Consider the following 9,827-nt stretch of genomic DNA (forward strand, 5'->3'; position numbering starts at 1 on the left):
ATCGTAAATCAAAAAGTTTGTTATGTTTTTTTTCGCGGTCATAGACAGTGTTCCTGGCTGAAAACGATGCAATATTACTTTTAAATCATTCATGCATTAGTTTTTAGCAAGAAAGAGGTAGAATATTAGTGTAAAACAATTTTTTTTTATTTAAACTTGTGTCTGCTACAATTTAACGAGTGGTTACGAAATTACCGATTGTACAGATGTTTCGATAGACATATGCAAAACGAAAGAATAGCTTGCATATTTCAAGTTTATCAGCCTTGAAATTACCTATTAATCAAATGAGAATCGAAATAATTAAAATATAAACCAGTAATGTTCATTAACACCAAAATCTTTGGGCACAACCATCATATTTTTGAAAACCGTGATGTATTGTTTTTCCGAAACCGACGATCGGTAATTTCCATAACCATATGGAAAATTTCATCACTGAAAAGTTTCGTTTTTAATGTTTTTCTCAAATATTCTACCACAAAATTATTGTATAACATTACACAAATGAATGACAAGTAATAATTCCTTGATTTGGGGGAGGGACACTGTCTATAAATGCTAAAAAGCAAAAAGGCTAAACTTAAGTGCATACAATATTGAAAAATAAATCATAATTCAAGTGTAGACAAGTGTTCGTTTTATCGATATATTCATTCATCCACATTGCTCAGACACTCAATTATAATGGAAATGATTACGAATATATGACAAAAACTTGCATTATTTATTTTTATCTTTAAACTTCCATTTCATAAATGATTTTTTTATAAACGTCGTCAATTATTAATTGTATATAGATTTCTCTATAGTTTGAAAAACATTTAGGCAAATATTTCTCAAGTAAGATAAAATGCAAATAATTAATAAAATATTCCCTTTTAATCAGTATGTTGGTTTATCGGTCAATAACAATATCACTTTGAACATTGAATTATTTAAAAGTTATAACAAACATTAAATGTTCTCCGAACAAATGATTCATAACACATATAACAGATTGATAGGAAGATATGAACAAATCAAGGTTGCTAGGTTGCCCGCCTAGAATGGTCCTTTTAGTATGGAAGTACTTGATATATAAATTTATTAGCCTGTCGGTGTTGTAAAGACATAAAATATTTTATGAATGTATCAAAGCGTAGAATTATTTTGCATTTAGTAAAAGAAAGGCAACATATAATCCTTAAGTGGCTGACAAGAACTTGTGGCTGAATACAACTAAAAAGAGGCATAATGCTTCTTGAAAATAAAAGTAAACATCATTATATATGAATTTTTTGATCATAAGTGTTATTTTGAGTGAATAGAGGAAATACATTTTCAAAAATAAACAATATAATTATAAATGTTTGGCGAAGTGCATTATAGTATTGTCATAGTACCAGTTTTGGTCTAAAAATCCAGTAACATTTTTTAAATTTCATATTCCCTTGTTGCCAAAAAAATCATGAAAAATAAAATGTTCAGAGTAACCTATTAAAATAAAATAAAAAATGCTTTATTAGACCCTAGATATTATTTTTGCAATCATTTTTTCTCAATTACAAATGTTAAAAAAAAGTGTTTCATGCTACTCATGGTACCAGTTTTTGTCGAAAATTAATTACATTAAAAAAAATGCGTTACCCCTTGTTGCCAAAAAATTCATAAAAAATATAATTTTCAAAGATATCCTTTAAAACAAAAAGAAACTGCCTTCTTAAACCCTAAATATTATTCCTTCAAGCATTTTACATCAATAATTGTTTATGTTTGTACAAATCATTGGTTCATGCTAAATACTGTTTGATATACTGTAAATAATGTAACTACACATCCAAGTAGTGAGTCCATCAAAATATTGCAACCGAAACACCTGGTGTGCCAGGGCACCAGCCGAAGTCAAATGCCTTCTGACTTAGTGCATTTTACTATTTATATATGTATGCAGTTGTATATGTTTGAAAAAATGTATAATCTTAAATGACATCTTCTGACCATGCATGTCTTAAATTTCAAAATCTAGGCCCTGGTCTGACACATTGGTTACATTAACGTTAAACTGTTACCAGGCTTCTGAATTTAATTAGCCAGGTCACAGGAAAAGGGCAGTCTAATCAGTATCCAATTAAACTATTTGTCATTGTCAGAAAACCGCTCTTAAGCAAACAGCTTTCAAGCAACTGCAGGCTGAACTTGATCTAAACTGGCCACAATCGCCTTAATGTCTCTTTTACTGGGATACAGTTTATTTAACTTTAAAGGGATCTTTTCACGTTTTGGTAAATTGACAAAAATTGAAAAAAGTTGTATCGGGTTCGCAAATTTTCGTTTAAGTTATGTTATTTTTAGGAAACAGTATTACTGAACATTTACCATGGTCTAATATAGCCATTATATGCATCTTTTAACGATTTAAAATTTATAAAGCGTTGCAACGCGAAACGATTGAATAATTTGGAGAGTTATGTTGTTGTTGTTTACTTGTGTGAAACTACGAAAATTGCTTATATTAGGTATAAAATACGTCAGCCATTTATACTTGGCAGAAAAGTCGAGCAGGCTAATGCGTTTTTACTCCAGGTCTAAGGGGGTCACTGGTTAAAGCCCTGCGGCGGACTACTTTTTTTAAAAGAATTTTATTCTGGATTTGTAACTGGAGCTTTTAAGATCCAATGTTTACATTTGTCAATATAAAGCATTTAATGACTAACTTCAAAACATGTTAAAATCTGTGAAAAGGCCCCTTTAACATAATATCTACTCCAATAAATATGAGGTCGATATACATGGACTAAACGGTAAATTACGTCTAATTATTTGGACTATGATATCAACTACTTAAATAGAAAGATGAAAGAATTCATACAAACCAGTAATTTGAGTAAAGAGTTTGTAATCAATGTTGTATTTCAGGACAGCTTGGTGATATGCAAATCCCATATGAGCTGTTGATATCGGGTATCATAGCCATTCAATAAGTCGCAAAATGCTCGAACAAAATTTATAAAAAAAAATGTGACTTAAATTGATAACTAAAAATACCAGTATCATCAGTATGCCAGTTTTGCCTTGTCAATATGTCGAGGTCCAGAAAGTACTTCATTTCACATTGAATATATCCTTCGAATTCCATTTATTGTTGCATTACTAAATAGCGAAACAAGCCGATTTAAGCTGTAAGAAAGTTTTGACACGAGTGTTATCAAGTCTCTCATGGGCGAAGCCATTGTTGTAGAAAGTGATCCATTCACATCGAATATATCCTTCGAATTCCATCCATTGATGTCATTAGCGGAGATTTAGTGAATAAATAATTCATATATCAAATGACAGCTTCTAAATAGCGAAACAAGCCAATTTATGCAGTAAGAAAGTTTTGAATCGAGACTCTCACGGGGGCGGCCATTGTTAAATGTTGAAACACGAACGACAACTCTGCTAGGAGAATGTTATCAATGAAATTAACGAGCAATCTCCTACGCAATGGCGAATGCCAAGGGAAGTAACTGAAAAATCGAGTTATCTCAATCGGACTGGCTCGGTCTTTTACATAGGTCGCCATTGTGAAGAATTTTTTGATGGTAATCATACCTTAGACGATGCTGTTTCAGCATCGTCAAAAATCACAAATATTGGATTGTGTTAAACCACATAACAATAGATAGCTATTGTTTGGAATAATTTGCATAATATATTTATACTGCAACGATCGTAGCTTGGTATCATGTGTCAGTCTAAAATGTTGAATAAACAATTTATTCGTTTCTGTTTCTTTATTAAAAAATAGTTCCCATTTTGCAATTGCCTTAATTGGATTGATTTGCTTTGTCAGTACGAGTTTTTGGTATATTAATTTGCAGATTTTAGTTGACTCTGAAATAGATGAGAGTAAATATTCTTGCGGTTGATTACTTATGTTTTAAGATTTCAGCTTTCCATTCTAGTGACACACTTTTTAGAAGACTAAAGTATTTCAGGAAATCTCTTGTATTTAACCCATACAAGTTTTGTAATTTCTCAAAACTATAAATTGCCTTGTTCCATAGTCGTATATGTGTTCTACATGATTGATTCCTTTAATATGCTATTCTTTGTAGAAAAATAAACCGTGTGCATTTTTTATAAATGAATTATTCCAAATTATTTCTTTTCCGATTTGTGTGATGTTATTTTGTGCGTTTACCTTATTCCTGACCTTTAAAATGTCCTTTAAAAACACTGATCGAATGTTTAGTGTGTTTATATCGTCAAGTTTGGTGCGATTCTTTAAAATGAAATAATTACCATAATTTTCTAGAAAAAATACTGTATAATTTGGTTATTTTTGGTTCAGGTTGATGAATAAATCGTTTAATCCATGTAGCTTTGAGACCATCCACAAAGGTATCTATATCAATCATTTTCAAACCGCCATTTTCATATTCCTGTAAAATTTGGTCACGTTTTATCCTGTCGGGGTTGTCATTCCATAAAAATGTAAAAATATTTGTTTTTAAAGTTTTCATTTTATTTTCGTCTGGTCCTTCTAAAACTGTAAATTTGTATATTAGTTTTGGTTGTGCAAAGGTTTTGATAACTGTAATTTTTTCAGTGAAAGATTCCATTTTCTCCATTTATGTAAACAGTTTTCACATTCTTGAATTTTATTACATGTATTGTGTTCAGCCATTAATTTAGTATTATTGTATATTGTGATTCCAATTTTATAAGTGCACCTAATTTCATTACAGAGCATTTATTGTTATTTAATTTTAAACCGGATATAGCAGAGAATTTGTCAAGTAATTAATTAAAAATTCAAATGACCTTTGACTGCCGTCCAGAAGAAAACAGGCATCATCTGCGAATAGTGTTTGTTTGAGTTCGATGTTGCCAAGGTGAATTCCTTTTATATTTGTAGTATGTCTTATATAGTTAGCTAATAATTCAATTCATATGATAAACAGATAGGGCGAGAGGGGACAACATTGCCGTACTCCCTTTTTGATGTCGAAGAATTCAGATAAATACCAATCATTAATTACACTAGATTTTGCATTACTATAAAAAAATTCACCCACTTTATTAAAGAATGGCTAAAGCCCATGATATCTAAACATTTGTACATAAAATTATGGTCTAAGCTATCAAAAGCTTTCTGAATATCGGAGAAAAATATCAATCCTTTTTCATTTAAATCGGTCACTTTATCAATTACTTCATTCAAAATTCTTATGTTTTCTCCAATATATCTCCCTTTAATGAATCTTATTTGATCTGAGTCAATAAGTGTTTGAAGATAAAGTTTAATTCTATTAGCTATTGATTTACTTGCAATTTTATAGTCAACGTTTAACAAAGAGACTGACCGCAAATTATTGATAGATAGAATATCTTTATCTTTTTTTTGGAAAAAGTGAAATAAGCCCTTGTGTTTGAAGTTCAGTTTAATGTCCGGTTTCAAAAGAGTAATTTATCGAGCTGATAAAGTATTTTTTAATGTAAGTCCAAAGGAGTTTTTAAATTCTGTTGTTGTCCATCTGAGCCTGGGCTTTTGTTATTGTTCATGTCTTTTAGTGCCTGGAAACATTCGTTTCCGGATAAATGGTCGGGATATTGTTCTCTATCTTCGTTTGAAAATTTCGTAAGATCTTGAAAGAATGGGTCACTGTTTTCTTGATCCAGGTTACGTCTATTTTATAGAGTGAGGCGAAATATTGCTTAACGTGTTCCAAAATTTTTGAATGATCATGTTCTATTTCATCATTAATTTTAAGCTGTTTAAGTATTTTTTTGTTTCGATCTTTTTGATTCTAAATTAGAGAAATATTTAGTATTTTTCTCGGCTCCTTCAATCCACTCTGCTTTTGCCCTTATTAGAATGCCTTTGATTTTCTCTTCATTTATAGCATTAAAATGATCCTTTTCTGTTTGATATGTTTGTTGTAATATTACGACATTAGGGTTATTTTGTAATTATTCTTCAATATCATGTAATTTTGCTTCTATTTCTCTTCTTTTTTTAAACTGAGTTTCTTTTTATATGTTGAGTATTTTATGCTCTCATCCCTAATCCTACCCTTTATGTATTCCCATAAAATATAAGGATTTGTTTCTTTATTAAAATCAGCTACCTCTTTTATTGAATTTGTAATTGACGTTTTATAACCTTGATCAAATAGAAGTGAGATATTTAGTTTAAAATAACCTGGGCCCCGTGTTAGCGTATCAAAAAGAATGCTGAGTAAAACAATTGAATGATCTGACTTAAAGCTAGGATTAAAAGTACATTTTTTGCATTACTAACCAGTGAAGATGCCAACAGAAAATAATTGAGTCTGCAAAATATTGGTGGGTCTGAATTGGAATGCCATGTATATTCCTTTTCATTTGGGTTAAAATTTCTGTATATATCCACTAAGTTGTTTCCTTTATATTATTAATTTTATCAGAACACTTTTTATTGGTATCATTTCTACCATTTAATTTGTCTTTTGCACGGCATTGAAATCACCACCAACTATCGGCAAGAATTCATCTAGGTCAGAAATAGTATTTTCAAGTGTATTAAAAAACGTAATGTCGTCATTATTTAGTGCATAAATGTTTATAATAGCTATTTTGTTATTGTTGATCAATAGTTTTAACACCTGAAGTCTTCCCACTATAATTTCATTATGTTGTACAAAATGTATTTCACTTTTTCTGTTAATCAAAATTCCTATTCCTAAACTGTTGGTACTTTGGCCACTTAAAAAACCTGCCCAATCTTTGCCCCAGGCCAAATTGTCGAGTTTGTTATCATAATGAATTTCTTGCAGCAGTGCTATGTCAATTGATTTTGATTTTATATTAGTTATAACTTGTTCGCGTTTATTTTTACAGTTTAAACCCTTGACATTAAAGGTGCACATATTTAGACTCGTCATTTTTTCCAGCGAGATGATTGGACTCTGTTCGCATTATATTTATCATTTTGTTCAGGATACAATACCTCAATTTTTAGTTTTAAGTATGCTTTCTTACATGAAGTAAATGAATGATATGTAGACCAGTATGAATTTTTGTGTGAAATATACATAATAAAGTTTTGCATTATGTATGTAGCAGAAAAATGGTGAAGTGTCAAGGTTATTTGAGATGTACTCACAATAGCGATTTAACGTTAACAGAAATTCATATAAGACAATTTATTTACACAGAATTTGACAAAAACGCACATATTTACATTCGTTATAAATACAGGAAAATATAACTTATATAAAACAGTGCAGTGGTCTCTGCATGAATAATATTTAACGGAGAACATATTAAGTAATTTTATAACACAAGTAATGTCATCAATGTTTTAAGATCATAACAATATAACATCGCATCGACCTCGGGAGCATGTCATGCATGATGAAATTCATTCAAAAGATTGTCCGATTTACAATATAACGTGTTATGCATATCACCGTTAGAAAATGGTTGCATTACAAGATTCAATGACTTATTATCATTGCGAGCTTTACAGTGTTGAAAAAAGAAAAGCGGTCTGTTTAATTAAATACTATTAATATGTGTACGAGCATATAATATAGTATAACAGTAATGTTCGTAGTGTATGGAAATACTTTTGTATTTACAACAACATTTGTATTTATTTACCTACAAATTAACATTTTTATTTATGTTTTTATTTATTCACTTATTTATTTTTATACGCGTGAATTTTTATGACTCTTCCCAATGTCTAGAGTATTTTATGGCCACGGTAGATCAATCCATTCTTGGTAGTCTTCATACCGAACCACTATGATCTTTCCGGCCTTGTCTTTATACCGAATGGAGCCGTTGACCGTCCAGGCATCTTGAACCTCGTCGTTCATTTTTTTCTTAATACACATCAAGACGTGGAGATTGATGCGCGTTAAGTCTTCGTTTATAAAAACACGAGTATTTTTAAGTTTCCGTCTCTGGCTCATAACTTCATCCCTCACCAGCCGAGATACGAAACGCACTATGATGTCTCTGTTCTTGTTATGGGCATTATGAAGACGATGAGCTATATCGATATCTGAAAGATTCAGACTCGCTATATCTTTTTCCTTTAAGAACTGCACAATCTTCTTGGCTGAATCAAGGGCTGTTTCTCTAGGGTTTGTATCAGGAAGCCCACGGATTTTTTATACTGTTCCTCCTGCTGTACTGTTCTGTTTCATTCTCTAGTTTCTTAATGATTTCTCCCTGTTTTCGGACGGATTCTTCTTTATTTTCTTTTTCCAGCTTCTTTTCAAGAGTTATTTTATCTAGTGATTGAATTGATTCTTTTAACTTGTCATACTCCTGTTCTCTCTCGAACATTTTTTCTTCTAGTTGCTCAATTCTATTTATAACCGACCTCTAACGTTCATTTTTCATTTCTGTTATTAGGTCCTACAAGGCATCTATAATTGAAGTGTCCCTTTCATCATTACATTTTCCAGTTTCTTATTGACCCTGTTCATGCATCCATCTAGGCGTTCAAGCTTTGAGTTGATCTGTCGTGTTTGTTTAATTAAATCTGCTATATCTTTCGTTAGACCTTTCTTTTCGGGTTCTTCCATGTTCGTTTCTTTTATGCTCTCTATCTCCTTCTTCTTCTTCCTTTTTTGTTTCTGTGCAGCTGACTGTTTTACTTCAGTTGCACTTGTAAATAATTCACTTGTGCTTGACTCTTTTTTTAGGAGCTTCTTGATCTTTAGTGTTTAAGAACTGATTTGTATTGACATTTGACTTAATGGGCCTGTTTTCACTCGTTTCAGTTGTATATGACGCTTCTACTGCTTCTTGTTTTGGTGTAGTTGCCATGGCTTGGTATTTCATTTATTTTGGATAGTATACATTTGAATTTTAAGCGCGTTGACCGTCCAGAAAGAAATTTTTATAAATCTCATCAATGTCAATTAATTATGATTTAAAATGTTCGTGCAATTTAGATTGGTTGACTAACATGATGTTCAATCCCAAAATCCTTGACACTTCGATAAAAAAAACACTGTTTATTTCATTTTTTCTAACTGCGCTTATTGTTTACATCTGCTCTCGAGGTTACACTCCACGAATATGCGGTCATATTTTTATTGGCTGAGACAAGATGACTTATTAATCGACATGTTTGGTAATAGCTGTCCCTATAGGAATGTGTTCACTAACTAAATGGCTGATTTGTTTGTTTATATTGTTCTACCTCATACATTCCCATTAATTATGATTGTACAAATCTTGCCCGCGTGCCGCCTCTTTTTGCATTGCTAGAACATGTATGCTGTAGCAGGGTGCAGGATTAACGGGGTTCACAGGGGTTTACATACGGTTCGACAGAATGTAAACACACCCGTATAAACTGTATTTTTGCAAATTTCTCAAGTTATTGGAATACATTTGCAAATATCTGTTATGCATAAAATACAGTTTGTGCCAATATCTTGAGTTTAAGAATAAAGCCTTGAATACATCTGAAATTGATGCAAAAGGTTTCACAGGTTGAGAAAACGATGTAAACATAACCGTCAAAATGAATACTATAAACGTCATTTTTTTGTCGAAGAACACATGTTATTAAATAAAGTAATTTTGACTTTTTATTTTATGCACTAGTTAAAATTCTAAAGAAAAAATATTAAAAAAAAATATTTGAAAGAAAAGCACCGCTTACCGGGGTGTTTACATCCATTAACGTTTAGTTGTGAACCCCACAAAGTCATGTGACCCAGCACCCTGTGTACTTTGCCTTAAAAATGCTTGCTATTTTCCATAATTATTATCTTTATCATTGTTGTATGTATGTATTTATTTTGACCTTGCGGTCAAGGATAACCCATGAAAGTGCAAGCACTTGT

This window comes from Dreissena polymorpha, chromosome 5 (genome assembly GCF_020536995.1).
Source record: "Dreissena polymorpha isolate Duluth1 chromosome 5, UMN_Dpol_1.0, whole genome shotgun sequence".
Lineage (NCBI taxonomy): Eukaryota > Metazoa > Mollusca > Bivalvia > Myida > Dreissenidae > Dreissena > Dreissena polymorpha.